Consider the following 18,470-nt stretch of genomic DNA (forward strand, 5'->3'; position numbering starts at 1 on the left):
AAGGCAGTATTCCAGTTAAGGGCACTTTAACGAGGTGTTATGCTTAAATGTGCAACTTCTTCCAAATAACTCACCATCTATTTTGCCTCTGAATACACGTCTCTCAGAAACTCAAAGATTAATAAAGAAATAAACAGAAATATATATTTTTTCAAGTCCAATTTCTTGAGAAAGAAGAAATTAAGAACATTTTGAAGGATGGAAATGCTTTTCACAAAAGCACAGCAGATTGCAGAAGTTAAGTGGAAGACACTTCAACAGGTAAGAAACCATTGCTTGGACTCTGACAGAAAATGGTGATTAGAATGGTAGTCAGGTACATAATTCTTACCTGTCCATTTTTGGTTTGGCTGTGGTGAATAGGATCCATTTCCATTTAATATCTGACAACCCAGGTCAGACCTCACTTTTAATTCTCAGAATAAAGTTTCTGGATCACAAGGATCACAAGGGATCGACGCAACTGACTGCTGCCTTCACAACTACTACAGCACGGGACACTGAGCAAACCCAGAGACCAGTGCACCTCTTCAGAGATGTCTGCAGGTCACCGCTCAGGTACACAGACATAACAGCTGTCAGTGACATCACACTCCCTGTTCTATGATGGAAAGATTCCATCCAATAAGAAACAGCTGCATTTCTGAATATATTTTACAAACACACCAGTCCTCCTGCTCTGCATTTTTTGACTGTGAACCCCTGGCTTTAAAGACTTACACAGGATGAAATTACAGAGCGTTAGGTGATGGGATAACATTTTTATCAAGAGTCAGGAATCTGTTTTTCACAGCACCCATAAAACTTTTTATGACCTATTTTCATGAAGTTTTATCTTCTGATTCAAAGACTTCCTGATAATTATAAGATATATTTATAGTAATGCGGACAGGCCCCAGTCAGGATTTTGGGTCCCTGCAAACACTTGCTGCACACAGGGAAAATGATCTTATGCCAGCAATCTTAGACATAAAATCCACCCATCCACCAAAACGAGCCTCATTTTCTACATGTAGGCAAAGTGTACCAGACTTCTGCACACAAGAGAAATGCTGTGAGATGCTGCAGCATATAACTTGTAAATAAATAGAAAGTTAAGGAGAATAAGATTTTCTAGAACAGTGTGGCTTGATTCAAGTAAACCAGCGCTGTGTTCAGCCTTCTGAATTCTGTTCCGGGTCTAGGCTGTACAAGCCTACGGCTCACTAACTTGCTGGAATTTGGAGAAATCCCACTGCCAAGAATGACAGAGGGGAGAAGGCAGAGGAAATTACAGACTTTGGAAACAGAGAATTTGACAAAGTTCCATGGCTAAGATGTACGCACACAAAATAAATAGGCTGGCAGAAAGTTGAAAGGCTCAGGGGAGCCATACATGGAATTTTTTCGCAAACTTTGTGAAGAAACAGAATCCAAGGTTGACAGATTCAGAAAGAAAAACACAGCCTCCCTTTTGTGTTCAGACGTCAACAAGGCTGTGCAATATTATGCAGTTCCTATCTGCAGCACAAAGGCCTTTGTATTTCTGCACACTTTCTTTCCCCCCCTGAATCAAACAGCCACTGAGAGAAGAACGTAGGCAACACAGGCTGCTGACACCAAAGCTGCCCATAGCTCTGGGCTACCCAGGCAGTGACAGTACCAGGACCATCCAACCTTCTGTCAGCCTGTGGCACTTTGGTGGATGTGCACTTACAACACACAGCCTGGAACATTTGGCCAAAAAGCAACCATGAGTTGTAGTCGGAGCCTTTTGGAAAGCTCCATTCACACACTGCTCTGAATTCTTAAATGTTGAAAAGCTGGATAACTTAAAAAGTAGTCTGTCTGTGTGCTTCAAACAAAGAAGTAACTAACAACTCTATTAAAATCTTTGATCAAATTTAAATGCAACTTTGCCCAGTTATCATTTTCTCATTTTATTTCATATGGCCAACAAAGTATCTGTGAAGAAGATTTATCCTTCAGCCTGGGAAGACACAAAAACACCCAGGACACAGAACTCTAAGAAAAGCATTATTTAAAGCATTGCTTTTTAGGGAGGCAGGTGAAAGGAAGCAAACTAAAATGTCAGCCATATCTATTTATCAAAGACTACCAAGGGCTGAATGAAAGAACTGCCATTAGCAAATAAAAAACCACTTCTATGTGTTCTTCTGCATACAGGCCCCTATAAAACTGCCCTCTTGATTGCACGTCAAATAGGATTTCCTATACAGAGGAGATTACCACTGTCTTAGCAGAGGCTGAGAAGACACCTGTTCATAGAAAATAATGACTAAATCCCTACAGGCAGAGAAGAGAAGGAAAAAGACCAAAATACTTTGCAATACTTCATACTTATTTTGACAGTTTACACTTATTTTGATAGAAAGAAAGCCAAATGAAAAGTGTCTATTGATGCCCAATCCATGCTTATTCTCTAAAAAATGAAGCCGTTGTTAAAATCTACACAGTCAATAGAGTTTTTAGTCCCATGCATTAGAAGGTGAAGGAAACAGGCAAGCAGCCACACAAGTGAAAAATACTAATTAAATGGCCTGAAGATCCCTGTATCTTAAACCCCTACAAAGAGTCACAGTGACCCAATTCTCCCCAACCAACCACAGTAATGCAGTTCTTTCCCTCCCTCTGCTCATCTTTTTCTCCCTCAAATTTCCTCTTTCCCCTGAGAGGCAGATGAATTACAGCTGACTTCAAATAAATGGATCAATCACTTCACAAACTCAGTTCTGTTATTTTCTTATATTCCAATTCTCATTCTGGGCAAAGAAAGTGGATTTATTTAATCTGCAGCCAAATTCTAGGCCTTCAGCCAAGTTTCAACAGGGATTTTAAGTAGTACTTCTGTACAGCACCACTTAAATTGACCAAGAATAGTTGAAACACTAACCAGTGCTTCAAAGAATGTATAGGTGAGCTGCATGCAAGACTTTAAGAACTGTAGACATTGTCACCTTAAAGTCTATAATGTATTGGTCAGACAACGCTTTACTTAGCAGTAAAATAACATCAGCTCAACCTCACCACTCAGTTATGTAATTTTTAATTGGTATTTATACTGGAATAACTTGTTGCCAACACAGTTATAGGGGTTCTTTCCTGAAAAACCAGTTGGGGTTTTTTCTGTTGTTTCTTTTTTGCCCTTCAAATCAGTTTTACTGTATCCCAACCAGCTTTAGTTAGCTTCATACTTGTAGGTTTTAGTTATCAGGCACAGCAAACAGAAGGGAAGACAGGAATCAAAAAACTCGCAACTTCCCTCCTGAGGGAGAAAAGTCTTCAGCTGCAATGTTTGACCTCCCGCAAACAAAACAGAGATAAGGGAATGGCTTTGTTTTCAAAGTGAGTTTTGAACTGTATAATGAAAACCTTCAATGGTACCACTTAATGACCACTGCAGCAGAAGCAGAAAAAAGGTTTTTTCAAAAAATAAATTATCTTGTCTCATTATCCCTTTCCTCCCTTGAAAGTAGTCCCTGCTTCATAAGTATTAGCATAAATCTGCCTATGGAGATGATTAGTAACTAACTGTCCATCCTTAGTTTCAATACTTGCTTAAATGCTGGTTAAGGTGACAACTGGGACCTGAAAAGATTTCAGATATAAACAGATCTGTAGCACATATTTCCCTACAATTTCCACTACAAAACAAAAAAACACATTAGTACAAATGGCAGAAACTCACAACTTTGTACGGTTCAGCAAAGAGAGGAGAGTTGGGTGGAAAGGCTTCTTCACCCTGCTGGATTTCTTGATTTCGCCTTTCCCTTTCTTTCATACACAGCACATTTCGGTCTTCACGGTTCATGTTGCTGCAAAAAACAACCAACAATTCCCTGGTCACAGAAGGAAAGAGGAGGATGGAAGCACACCCTGTTCTTCAAGAGATCCCAGGCAAGAACCCCCCGCTGACTGCAGCTCCTCAAAACTGAAAAGAAGTTTGTCCAGCTTAAAACATTTCACATTTAGAGCAGCTATAACCTACAATCTGTTCCTGACAGGGACAGTTTATGCACTTAAATAAATAAATCACAGAGTCCTCAGGCAAACAACTGGAAGTTGGAGCCTTCAGCTCTGTTGGCACTGCGATGCAGCAGTCAGGAGTTGTCCAGGCTCCAGGAAATCCAGAAGGATCGGCCCCTCTGGTAGCCCAACAGACAGCACACATTACAGTGCTCTACTGCAAAAATGTAGATCAAAAACATAGAAATCTCACATATTACAAATCTTCCTTGGAAGCCTGGCCTTGCTGCTTGCATTAACAGCAACGTGTCAAATTGCAGAAACACAAAATCCACAAACAAGTCAGCAATGATTTCCTTTGAGGTTCATAAAGCACCAGGACTTACAGGAGTAAACAAAATAAGGTATAAATAAGGTCTCTAACTCTTTTTTGTACGTGTCATGCTGTACTTTGCATTAAGAGATTTATAAAAGTGGCTTCTTGATCTACAAAATGATGGTAGGTGCATCCAGAACATAAATACTATTCCAATTTAAGTGTAAAATGAAAAAGGTGTCTGCTCAGAAAGTCATTATTTCATATTTTCAGACAGCTGCCTGATTATTAGAAATACAGCATCATAATCCTGCCACAGAGCTCATCTGAAAGCTCTATGAAACCAGCTGTTCCATTCTGGGCACAACTTCCACCTACCACTCAGCTTTTAAAAAAACATTATTTGTGCTTTTCACCTTAAAATCATTTGAGCCTTTCACTGCAGTTTCTTACTCACTTGGCTTCATTTTTTCCTACTGCTCTGCCCACAGGCACATCAAAACCAGAAGAAATCCCCGGTGTAAGTTTAAATGTGTGATGCTTTAGGGTGTGAGTTTGTTGCATTTCCCTGAGATACCTGCACTGTAAGCAAGCTAAAAGCATCAGCATCATCCAACGTGACGCTGACATCGAGCCTAGGAATGTGCTAACTTTTAACGTACATATGAAAATCACTTCTTCTCTAATTGTGCTAAAATCAGTTGAACTCATGCAACTGCAAGTGAATGCAAGTCTGCCAGCTGAGGGAGGGCCCTGCACGCTGCAATGCAGCCAAGCTACAAACTACAACCAATGTTCACAGTGATGGCAGAACGTAAACCTGCCTTGAAAGTTGGAGGTATAAACAGCTTTTTCTTTTTTCCTCCTTCAGATTTCTTGCATATCCAAGACTTAAACAGCAACAAATGTCAGACTTAATCACAGATAGTGACCTGTTAAAGCCAACCATTAGGATCTATGCCATTTTACTATCAAAGGCAAAATGTTTGGCAGGGAACAGAGTATCTACACTACCTGTGGGTAGTTCATTCAATAAAAAGCACTAAGATAATGAATCATATGCAGCTATCCCTTTAGAAGATAATTACACTTCACAAGTAGAGAGTTACACTTTAACACGAGGATCTTCACTGAGCATCACCTTTCAAAACTGTATCAACATCTGTTGAAAAAAACAAGTGTACTATACAAAGATATAAAAACAAATATAAAGGGAGTTACAGTACTATTTGAGTATAAGAGTAAAAAGGTCAAAAGAGTCAAAACAGTTTAAATCTGCTCTCCACTAAATATCCCAAGACAGACGGAAAATTTGATTTAATATGCTGTTACCCTTTTTTTCCTCCCAGTACATTTCACTTGGGTCTCTCAATATGCATTATGCTACATTTATATTCCTAGTTAAAGAGTCATAACTTCTTCAGAGCGAAGAAGCAGCAAATGCCTGCCATGAATCTGTGCAATGAAGTGCTCCTTAAAAAATCAAAAATGCATGAAATGATCCAGAGCTGAAAGCTGAAAATCATCCATGCCAACCTTCAAGATTACCATTGTGTTTACAAATGTCATAGGAGAATATGATTTTAGTTCCCAGGATTTCCTGTCTTCACAATGAGAAAAATATCTGATATTTAGCCAAGACTTTGTCTTGAGGCTTGTATACAGAGTCATGTCCACAGCATGTGAACATTTGGGTGAACACTTCCAAGGCACAGCACGCATGCCAGTGCAGCTAAGTGCTTCTACCCTGACCTGGCCTCTGTTATCCTGATGAATTTTCATTCAGTGAAATGAAGTAGGATTCTTGGGGTGGGACATCGCAACTGCTTAACTGCACACAAAAACACTCTGTAACAGCATAAAGGAACATGAAGCTGTACTTAACCTCTTTAAGTGGGCTTTTCCTGCAGCCATATTTCTCATAAAGTACAAAGAGGAGAGTAAGCCATACCCTTTATCCTTTTCTGCATGTACAGCACCACACCACCCAAAGCAAAACACTGCTAAATACGTATTAATTCACATGGTAATATAGAGTGAATAAGATGGAAGTACAAAGATAGTAGGACTCTTCTGTTACCTACAGCACTCTGCTAGCTGAGTGTTTTCCTGGGAAACAACCAACTGAATACCAGTAGAAAATTATATTCTGAATCTTTCCTTTTGTGGACCCTCCTTAAATGAATGGAATTTCAGACTTAAACCCTATAAAACTGCAGAATTAAAATTGAAAAACTAGGACCTTAACATTTCTGTGCAAATCAAGATGAATCTGAACATTTGTAAAACATGACCATCTTGGGAAATGAGAAATGTCTTTGGATATTTATTATACCACAATTTAAAAACATTCTGAAATCTCAGTAGCTTGGGCCTGAGTTAGCTCCCAGTCAGATGGAAAGATTTTGTTTAAAGCTGTAAATCCTTCTAATGGTATTTAACTGTTTGAGTCATTGGAGAATTTCCTGTCGGAGTGACAAAGTGCGTAAATAAAAACTAAAGCATCTGAAATATCAAAGAGATCACTGACACCTTTGGCTTCAGTCTATAGGAAAAAGCTCGATTGCCTCATCTCAGTGCAGCACCCAGCACACAACATCAGGGCAGAACACCAGACAGAGAAAGCTTTTTTGTGTGTTTACACAAACAAACCCAGTAGGGAGTGTAACTGACTAGGATAGTTTTCAAGATTCCTTCACAAAAGCGATCCCAGAAATGCCAAAAAGTGTAGCACATATTTAGTCTGAGACTGAATTGAGGAAAAAGCAATCACTTCTTTCAGGTGAACACTCCAAAGCTAATGGGAATGCCTTTTTATAAACGCCAAGGCAACTTTTAAAGATTGAAAATTAGAACTAGAAGTTATTTTTGCTGTTGTAGGTGTCACGGAGTTCTCTCTAGAGCTCACTCCGGGACAGTGGGCACAAACCCGGGGCAGCAGGAACAAAAGCCCCCCCCCTTTTCTCTAGCGGCAGTGCGGCGTGGCCCGGCCCGGCCTGGCCACGTGCGTTTAGGGAGACGGGGAAGGGAAGGGAGATTACGATTAGGTCTAACAAAAAATGAGGGATAAAAAAGGTGATCTGAGAACGAATGGCAGTTTAATAACCTAATAATGCTAAACAAACAACAAGAGAGTATCAACAAAGAGAATACCAAGTCCCCAATCTCACCGGTGGAGCTGTGGAAGGCAGGAAGCTCTGACCACGTTGTCTCCTCGCAGGGAGCCGGCCAGCAACCCCGTCCCCTTCCTCACTTCCCTTCCGGTGCCCCACCCCACATGCCCATTAAGGCAGCCCACAGAAAAAAAAACTTGTCCCCTTTACTCCCATTATTAGCATGGTGTTCTGATGTGGAATACCAACACCAACCAAATTACAAAACAATAACATTCCACCCCTTATTACACATCATCACATCATGCCTAACTTTTATCAACATATAAACAGAACAGTAGTTAACATGCATTACATATGTACATACAGATATATATATATATATATACACACACATGGAATCACAGGCTGCACTCCCCCAGCATCAAATTTCCCTGTGGCACACACTGAACATCCCCATCCTTCTGCATCACCCACCAGGTGCACCCAGGTCCCTGTGCAAAGACAGTTCCACGGAGGGGCCTCCCCTTTCCAGAGGCTGGAAGGACCCAAACCGCTTTTCCCAGCATATTCTTTACATGCACCACAGGAACCTTGTCTCCCTCCACGGTACGCAGGGAGTTGGACTGTGTAGCACCGTCTCGGTTGGCTGATCCTCGGGTGTTTACCAGCCAGGTGGCTTCTGCTAGATGTTTCTCCCAGTTCTTAAATGTTCCACCACCCATTGCTTTCAGCGTGGTTTTCAGCAAACCATTGTGGCGCTCGATCTTACCAGCGGCTGGTGCGTGATAGGGGATGTGATAGATCCACTCGATGCCATGTTCTTTGGCCCAAGTGCTCACCAGTGAATTTTTGAAATGAGTCCCATTGTCTGATTCGATCCTCTCTGGGGTGCCATGTCGCCACAAGATTTGTGTCTCTAGGCCTAATATGGTGTTTCTGGCAGTGGCATGGGGTACCGCATATGTCTCAAGCCACCCGGTGGTTACCTCCACCATGGTGAGTACATAATGCTTACCATTACGAGTCTTTGGCAGGGTGATATAATCAATCTGCCATGCCTCCCCATATTTATACTTTTCCCATCGCCCTTCCCCCCAGAGAGGTCTCATCCTCTTGGCCTGTTTGATCATGGCACAGGTGTCACAATCATGGATGATCTGCGCAATAGCGTCCATAGTTACGTCCACCCCTCGGTCTCTAGCCCACTTATGTGTTCCATCTCTGCCAGTCTCTACCAGTGAGGCTTATCTCGGCCTCCAACACAGACAGTTCCTGCGAACCCCCAGTCACCCCATGTATATGTATCCGTTCTGTCCCTTCGAAACCTGAGGGTATCAGAGTGCACTGTGCACCGGTATCCACCAGTGCTTTATATTTTTGTGGTTCTGATGTGCCAGGCCACCGAATCCACACAGTCCAATACACTCTATTATCCCTCTCCCCCCCCTGGCTGAGGGCAGGGCCCCTCTATTGGTTGTCTGCAGCGGTAGAGGCAACCTCAGTAGTGGCTGACCTCTTTTGTAATTTTCTTACCCGTGCTCGCAGTACAAAATTGGGTTCGTCATGCCACTTCTTCATATCCTCTCCATGGTCACGCAGGTAGTTCCACATGGCACCACGTGACATAGGCTCACTGCGGTCCTTCACTCGGACAGGTGTGCGTTTGCGTCTGACAGCTGAGACTGCCACAGCTTCACTGTGGTTCCTTGCCGCAGACCAGCTCTTCTGCATGTTGTCCTGTCTTTTCTCCATTCGGTCCATTCTATCCACCATTTTACAGATGGCTGCGATGGTGGTACGGTGTGGCAGTAGTGAGTATTCGATATTTTGCAGTGAAAGGATGAGCTCAAAAATTTCAGGTCTCCTATCCAGCTCATCATACCTGTTAGAGTTCGTTAATAGTACACTGGAATACTTCACTGGTGCTGACCGTATGAGTTTCTTGCATATTTCCGGAGTACCGCTCACCTTTTCTGGGTCATGGTAATCCTCTGGGTCCCCAGGGACAAACGTGGGATCGAACAGCATTTCTGCCACAGCCATTTCTCTCAGGTACTGGATACCTTCCTCAGCTGTACTCCATTTTTCCAGTACAGGCTCCAAATCACTTTTGAGAAGACAGGTTGCCTTTACAGCTGATAGAATCCTCTCCCCGAGATTGGCGACTCCATCGAGACATCTGCTGATCCCTCTATCAATAGATGAGTCTTGAGCAATGTTTCCTAATTGACGAGCCTCATCGCAGCTTAGGGACATGCAGGCGGCCCCATTGTACCAACACCGGAGCAGCCAAGTGACAAGGCGTTCACCTGGGAGTCGGGCAAACTCCTTTCTCGCACTTTGGATTTCAGTAATTTTCAGAGGTTTACGAGTAGAGGAAGCAGTGACTTTTCCCTCACCATCACTATCTTCTCCGCGTCTGTTAGTCTTCTGGGTTGCCTTTCTCAGTGGTTTTGGGGAGGGTCCCTCACCAGGATCTTCCTCTACTTCCTCCATCCGTTCCAGACGTGAGGGCACACGCTCCCATCTCTGGCCTTCATCGTCACTATCTTCTCCACGTCTGTTAGTCTTCTGAGTTGCCTTCTTTGGTGGTTTTGGGGAGGGTCCCTCGCCCGGATCTTCCTCTACTTCCTCCATCCGTTCCAGACGTGAGGACACACGTTCCCATCTCTGGCCTTCCACTGGGGCGACTGACACTGATGCTGGTGCTTCCTGTGGTCGGCTGGGATTAACTTGTTGCCTTCCCCTTAGGATTTGGATCTCATTCTCAAGACTCTCTATCTTTTTCATAAGCCATTCGTTCTGAGATCCCCCTGATCTCCCACACTCACTCAGGGGTTCTATTAATTTCCCAAGGTCCCTCTGGTGTTCAGGGGTGAGATTACCTGATACTGGGGGTCCCGATGCTTCTGGCCCTTTTCCTGAGTCTCTCTGCACTATTCTTTGCAAGTCTCTCTGCAATTTATAGTAAACTACTACAATCAGAGAGACTAACAACACAGTATTCCAATTGACACCCCAGTCATACTTAAGGAATTCAGAGCATTCGTGAGCCAGTTCAAGCACGGTGCCTGTGATGTTCGTTAGTCTGGAAGGGAGCCAGGCAGATATCTCTATCCCTGCCAGCCATCGGCTTAATAAATCTACCCCTACCCCCAACATCAGGAAGTCCTTAAGCCAGGACCACAGGAACCTAGGGACTATCAGTCCTACATACAGGGCTGCTGAAAAAAACCACCTAATTACTGCCCAAAACATTGCCCTGAGCTCTGCCTGCATCCTCCACCAAAAATGTCACGGAGTTCTCTCTAGAGCTCACTCCGGGACAGTGGGCACAAACCCGGGGCAGCAGGAACAAAAGCCCCCCCCCTTTTCTCTAGCGGCAGTGCGGCATGGCCCGGCCCGGCCCGGCCCGGCCCGGCCACGTGCGTTTAGGGAGACGGGAAAGGGAAGGGAGATTACGATTAGGTCTAACAAAAAATGAGGGAGAAAAAAAGGTGATCTGAGAACGAATGGCAGTTTAATAACCTAATAATGCTAAACAAACAACAAGAGAATATCAACAAAGAGAATACCAAGTCCCCAATCTCACCGGTGGAGCTGTGGAAGGCAGGAAGCTCTGACCACGTTGTCTCCTCGCAGGGAGCCGGCCAGCAACCCCGTCCCCTTCCTCACTTCCCTTCCGGTGCCCCACCCCACATGCCCATTAAGGACGCCCACAGAAAAAAAAACTTGTCCCCTTTACTCCCATTATTAGCATGGTGTTCTGATGTGGAATACCAACACCAACCAAATTGCAAAACCATAACATAAGGAAACAAACATTTGGGGAATGGCAGAATGGGGTAAAATTTACCGTCATGTCAAGAAAGTTGAAATTTCACTCTCATGTTCTTGGTGTGGTTTCTGCTATAATTATTTGGACTAATTAAGCTTTTCCCTGACAAAAGCCTAGAAGTATATCACAAGAAGGACCAACTTACCCATGACCTTTTATTTGTCTTACTCAAGCATCTCCTCCTGACCAAAACTGACAATAAAATATTCAGCCAGACTACAGGTTTGAGCAGCTGGGTTGTTTCTAGGATCTCCTGCAATCATAAGCTTGGAACACACATTTGTCTTTTGACTAAGTGTCTTTTACAGTGCAGTAAAACAACAGGTTTTCACATGGCTATTCCTCATTTACCTTGCTCTGAACTCATTCACAAACTATGCGGGATCAGTCCAGGGAGAAGGGGAGGAGAGGGGAAGGGAAAGGGGAAGTCCACTGTCCTCTAAAATCAGGCTTCTTAGCCTAAAGCTCAACAGCAAATAGCAGTCCACTTCCCCACATTGCTAGACTCCGAGCATTTAAAGAACATCAGCTTACCTCATTATGAGCTCTAACATAGCCAAAGGAATTCACATATTCAAATATTCTCTTGAGTGATGAGAAATATGGAGCATAACTTCAGACTTCTGCTGTTAAACTCTCATTTCTATCATCAACCAGGGTAACAGTTCAATGCTGTTTTAGATGGAAGACTCATACTTTAAATAACTCAGCTCATTAAGGCTTGGATTCCCTACTACAATTAGCTAAATTCCAGTTTGGATCATGCTTCACCTTGGATCACTTAGGGATTCAGCCACTTAATGGTACTAACTCAGTTTGTCTACAGAGAAGCTGTTTTCTATAGCAACAATAAGCTGGGATTGCAACTGGATGTCGGGAAAGCACAAATCCCGCAGTTATCCTGCACCAACATCCTCTCCTTCCATCAGAACTGCAAGTTTTTAAACCAGACTCATGCAAGCTTGCATGACACACCTTGTGCAAAACTGTTGGCAGCCATCAGGACAGCCAGTTGCTTCCTGTATAGACACTGTTCCATCAGTTTGGGTTTTTTGCCTCGCTAGAACAACATCCAGTGGTGAAAACTCACACAGCTGAAGCAACCACGCTGATATACTGCAGTCACTGGAGGTGCTCAAGAGCCACGGGTATGTGGCACTGGGGACGTGGTTAGTAAGTACAGTGAGGGTGGGCTGGGTTGGGCTCAGCTATCTCAGTGGTCTTTTCCAGCCTTGGGTGCAACTTGTAAGAGGGAATGAAGCAGCAAACTGCCCAGCACTGAGCTGCATTCTTCCGACAGGTGGTATCAATGAAGTGCTGTATTTCCCTATCTTCTCTGGAACTATTATTCATCTAACCTAACTGAAACAGTAAGCCTGAACCTAGATATAAATCAGGATCATAGTCTCCCGTGGTTCCTTATATATTCAGAAATACACTCTAGAGGGTAATTCAGTGCATCTAGAAATTCAAGTAGTCTCTGAAGGTCTTTGTATTTTCCAATGTCTGTTGGCCGCAGAAGTATGTGAAGTGATGGACATGGCCCAACGATCAGCACTGACAATCAGCTGCAAGTTAATATCTGCGGGTTGTTTGGTTTGTTTGCTTGTCTGTTTTATTTCCTACAACCATTCAGTTTGGAGAAAAGATGAGCAACTGCCAATAGAAGTGATAAGTGCACATTTTGGGACACAGAAGCAGAATTTTGTGACAACTGTCAGCCCAGAATATGTTGATGATGAAGTTGTCCTAACAGTGCATGCCAGTGATTTGACAAACCCTGCTCGGTATGACACAGTTTGTCTTCAATTTTTGGTATCTTTGATTCCCAGTTGGCTCTTAGGCAAAAAAAAAAAAAAAGCCACCCAAACAACCTAGTCCTCATCTCATCCTTCCCATCCAGCTGCTGCCTCACAGAAGGGGTAAAATAAAAACTCTCTTGGACTAGCAGAGAGATTTACAATGGAGTAACTTAAGTAAGGATGGGAGACTGAAGGTGTTGGGGAAGACATCCAGGCTTTAGCTACAGGGCATGCATGCAGAATCACAAAACAAAGGCCAGTCAGAGAAATCAGAGCTTCGTCAGAATTAATGGGGTTGTTTTTACATGCCCACCCTATCTGCCAGTGTAAAACCTTCCAGTGAAAAAAAAGAAAGCTACAGATGGGTGGGGAGAATTGTTGGTGAAATTATTTGTGATATTTTTTGCTAATAATATGCTTAAAATCCTGGAGCAAGACTTAAAGTTAAGCAACTCACTCTATGTAAGTAGACTTACAGAAGGGAACCATAAAGCTTATGGAAGGGAACTGTCAAGCTAATCCACAGCTAAAACAGAGTAGAGACGAATTGCAGGAGCTTGTTTACTTTGCAGAAGTGTGAGCTTTAACCACTGCTGAGCTCCTAGCACAAAAGTCTGAACCAATGCAACAAACCAACCCGTCCATGTTGTACAAAAGAATGTACTGACACCACCAGAATACAAAATTCAATGGCTAAAAATACCAGCAAAAATCATCCAGCCCTTCTCCATTGCTCCAGGACATGCTCAGCTCTTTATGACACAGATATTTCACTAACCTTTTCTGAATCCCACAGTGAAGGCTTCAAAGCCCCTCCAAATGACATATCCAGTCATGCAACCATTAAAAAGCTTTTCTGTTGTAGAACTTGCATCTTTGTCATTGCAATTGAAGTCCCTTATTTCTGCACAGAGAACAGATTGTTTGCTTCCACTTTCTAAAAGCCTTTTATATACTCAAAGCTTGCTATCATATTATATATGAGCACCTTCAATGAGCCAACAGAGTCAATGATTTCATTGGAAGCATCAGATTTTATGACTCGCAGTAAGTGATCACCATAACTCACACTCACATCTCCTGCGTGTAGAGGAGATCCTCCTTGCATCTACAAAGATGCAAGAAGAAAAGAGGCAAAGAAGGGGTAAAATAAATCCCATCTTACATTTGGGATGCTTAATTCCAGCCTTGAAGGCTTATTTGCCCACTTAACAGCTGTGCTCTTCAGAAGCAGTTGTTCCACCGTTATTTAGAGAGAAAGACAGGTTTTGTACTTGGTTGTTAACACAAAGAACAGCATAAACACACAAATGAACTCAGCTTTGCAGTGTTGTAATGGCTGATGAGGGAAGCCAAGGATCCTTCCACACTGTCAGCCTTCATTTCCAGAGACATACCTTTGGGGGTGATGGTAATGCTGCTCTTGTCATCTCTGGACTCACACAAGTACTCTCCCTCATCCTCAGCCCGGATCCCTCTTATTGTCAGGTTTCTTCTGACCCCTTCCTCATCAATCTGGAAACGTTTGCTGGGTTTGATCTCAACTGCATTCCTGCGCCACACCACCTTCCCTTTGGCATGGCTCACTTCACAGCTTAAAGTGACACTGCCTCCAATCTCAGCATTAACAGCTTCGAGCTTCTTGGTGAACTTCACTGGGATTTCTAAGATGCAGAGGAAAGAAAAGAACTATGAGAATGCACAAGTTAACAAACGTGTTCTACAAAACCAAATGAAAAACCCCATGAACAGACATACTCGGGGATCATGGCAGGCTGAAAGAAATCCAAAAGATAGAAATCTGGAGATATTATCAGCATGGAATTATATTATCATTCTATTTCTGCAATGTAAGAACAGCGCCTTAAAGAGACTTAAAGACTACCTTCCAGTGTCTCTAATCTTCTACCTAATGAGATGTGTGGTGGTTTTTTGCTGCTATTGTCGGTTGGTTGGGATTGTCTCTTATTGCTGGTTTTATTGTTCTGTTTTTTAGCATCAGAGTCTAATTTGCCTGACTACCATTAAAAATCTGTACAGATGGAAGAACCCCAGCAGCCACAGTTGTATTTCATGTCACTGGAGACACAGCCAATGGAATCAGAGATCTGGGAATGTGACACATTCAACCTGTTGACATGACCTGCTAGCAACCACTCCCATGCAGTAACAGCCAAAGGGAGCTGGTGGGGTGCATGCCAGCTGCAGATTTCTCCAGTGTGGGTGTCTGAAGGGACACAAACCCCATTCTACATCCTCCTCATCAGCTCTGACATGCTTAGCAGAGTCAGGAAGAGCTGAGGCTCTGAACACAACCTACCAACTGCTTTAGGAAGAGATAGAAACTGGGTGATGACAGTGAAAAGCAAACACCAGAAAAGAACCCATCATAGTCCCTGAGCTCTCAAGTGTCCAGCAGAGGACAAACTTGGATCTCTGGAGGCAAGAAGGTCTTTTCTGGTCTATGCTGGGGATGCTACAGCAGCTGCAACAGCAAATAAAGAGTAAAGGTTGGAACAGCTTGTAGAATAGACCAATCTTCTTCACTTCATCCTCCCATAAGAAAAGAGCAGCTGTAAAAAAGGACACAACTTGCAGGCTTCTACCTCCTTACCTTTCACTTCTAGAATTCTAAAACTAACTGAGAAGTATTAATACGCTGAGTATGGCCTAAGTAAGGCATATTTTCTATTCATTCTACTCCCAATCTCTTGGCCTCTTCATCTTGTACAACACTTTGCCACAGAACTGGGCAGTGCTGGGACACACAGCAGCAGAGAGGATTGTCTTAATCACCTTCCTCCCTATCTCTTTTTCTGCTCTTCAGAACATCCCATGCCTGCTTTCAGCTTCTGCTCACTGACACAGATCAGGTGATGAGGTGCGCAAAGATGAACAAAATCTATATAGAAGTTTCTTAGTCAAAAATATTCCACAGCCACATTTTCACCTCATTACCACTACATTAAAAAGGAGAATCCAATTAGTGGTGTGGGTCATTGATGTTGTTCCAGGGGGAATTGTGGCTGTTCCATGCCCACAGTGTAGAAGACAGACAGTCTTCCTCTAAGCCACATAAACAGCTGTTTAGTGTTCCCAAAGCGAATATCAGCTCTTCTGTTGAAACAAAGTGTCAAATCTAGGCAAGAAAGAACCTAGGAACTGAAGGAACCAAGAGGGTCCTTGAACACCAGTCCCATGGTCGCAAGTCACTATGCAAACATATTGAACCCAAAAGAACATCTGTCCTGCAGGCAACCAAAACCTGAGTTCGTTTTACTTAAGACCCACTGTGAAACATCAGAACACATAAACATGTGATAGTCAAACCACTGGCTGCCTTTTCATGACACAGAACAGTACTCCTGGCTTCCTGATGGAAGGTTGGGAACATGCAGCCAAAGGGACAGGATCAAAGGCCTCCCTGAAATCTAGAAAGATTACATCCTTTTCCTTCATACACTGAGTCGGTGGCCTTATCATAGAACAAGATTTGATGACCAAGACCGGTTGCACACATGCTCCCTCACCGATGTTTAGGCCACCAGACTGTTTACCCGGGCAGAGCTTCAGCACACAGAGGCATTTTGACCAGAACCTTGTGCTGAACTCTAAAACTTACCCCCAGGCTTCCTGACTGTGTGGTACTGGCACGTCCTGTTTGGGATGGAATTCTCAAGGGAATGTGCTTGCCACGAGCCTTCTTAGACTGAAGCAAGAGATAGGTTGCCACAACTGGTCGTAATTCTGCTAGAAAACAAGAGGATGTAGATCTCTTCAGAAACATTGTCAGTACAAAGAAAATTTCTGCCATATTTTCCCCTTGATGTGCAACCTTCACGTCTGATCACATTAGGGTAGTTTCAGGCCTCAGCTGATTCACACAATATGTAAGAGATAAAGAAGCAGACTATTCTCGTTTTTGCTTGAAAGTTAGTGTATTGTACAATTGCTGGATGTGAAATCTAAAGCTGGTGCCAGAATCTCTCTACTGAAGTGAATGGCAAAGCTCCTACTAATTCAGTTTGCACAGCATTTCAGCTGGACTCCCATTTCTGGGGGCAAGTTTCAGCCCAGCTCCAAGGAGCATCGACATTCAGCTGGATTTTCAGCAGCTTTTTGACTACTATGAGAACCGTGGGTACAATGCTTGAGAGACTCAGTGTAGTATAATAAGCTTGAATTACTTATCAGGCATTAGAAGTCCTTTGAATTAAGACTGTGATAATATCACAGACTTGAACTGAAGAACTTTTTCCCCTTGTAGGTCGATCGTTCTCTTTATTCCCTGTACCTAAAAAAGAAGTAACAGTGACTCCACTATTGATCTTGCCTAGATAAAACTTACATTTTACATCTAGTCTTACTAAGGTTATATGGAAATCTTAACAATCCTTCAAATTCTACCACTTTCTATTTAACAGAAAGACAACTCAATTTCAAGAGACAACTTTCAGATTCAGGTTAAAGCCAGAGTACCCATCATGTTTTAAATCTCTTCTACAGCTTGGAATGTCATTATTGACATTTATACAGCATCTCTAGAAGCACTCAGTTCAGCTTTTCTCATTTATTTTCTAAAGTTATTGGAATTAATTTATTTCCTGAAGTATTTGTGAACTGTAATTCCAAATTTGCTTGGTTGTCCTACCTGATGTGTTGATATTTTCCACCTATCAGTGAATCATTTCAAAGCAGGGAGTTAAGCCAGCATGTGACATCTGCTGTTCATCCATCAGTTTCTGTTTTGAGTCTGCCTGGACTTCCAGAGATTCATAAGGATTTCAGCATGGTAAAAAAATAACAAAAAGGCTGAGAAAACACAATTAAAGGAGAAAAAAGGAATAAATGTGAACTTCAGAAATGCAGTTATTAGGTAGACTATGAAGTTCTGCAGTGGTAACTTACTTCTGAAAGGTGTGAAATATTTCATGTTTGAGAATAAGTGAGTGTTAGAGTCTGTTAATACAGTAAGGTTATTTACTGTAGGAGTGGGCTTAAATACAGAGAATTACTGACATACGTTTATTACCTCTGACGTTAATGCTGATCTACTCTCTCTTCTCTTGTTGTGAAACACAGAAAGCTGTTACACAGTCTTCATCAAGGTGTCCCAGCTGCAAGAATAAGACCTATACTGAGGAAACAGCTTTCAAGTCATCTCACAGCCCAATCTCACCGTGGTAGTGTTCTGCTGTGCAGCAGTCAATAATTAGCCATGATTTCAGATTCTTTTTTAAACAGTTAGTGTTATGGCTACATATTACAAGGAGTAAACAGAAAGAGTCGTCCAACTTCAGCAACTAGTCCCTCTGTGCAACAGGTCCTGAGTTCTGAATTCAAGTACAAAAGCCTGTCAGCAGATGAGACCTTTTACTAGAGCAGAAGTGACACTTCTATCTCTTCTTGATTCCTAGTTCCATGGCGTGCAC

The 18,470-nt window shown here is 42.8% G+C and overlaps 1 long non-coding RNA gene across 2 annotated transcripts; it reads right to left on the bottom strand.

Annotated features, from left to right (window-relative positions):
* Positions 1-3,685: 3,685 nt before the first annotated feature.
* LOC107310600 (uncharacterized) lies at positions 3,686-18,268 on the bottom strand. Of its 2 annotated transcripts, none has more exons than XR_014941809.1 (6): positions 18,071-18,268; positions 17,690-17,850; positions 17,226-17,332; positions 16,661-16,785; positions 14,436-14,702; positions 3,686-3,815 (listed from the first exon to the last, which is right to left on the bottom strand). It is a non-coding gene; the product is annotated as an uncharacterized LOC107310600 (long non-coding RNA). The 2 variants fall into 2 exon arrangements; XR_014941810.1 differs by having other exon boundaries at positions 16,661-16,788.
* Positions 18,269-18,470: the final 202 nt, after the last annotated feature.

This window comes from Coturnix japonica, unplaced genomic scaffold (genome assembly GCF_054131305.1).
Source record: "Coturnix japonica strain WE unplaced genomic scaffold, WE-NBRP24 Scf117, whole genome shotgun sequence".
Classification (NCBI taxonomy): domain Eukaryota; kingdom Metazoa; phylum Chordata; class Aves; order Galliformes; family Phasianidae; genus Coturnix; species Coturnix japonica.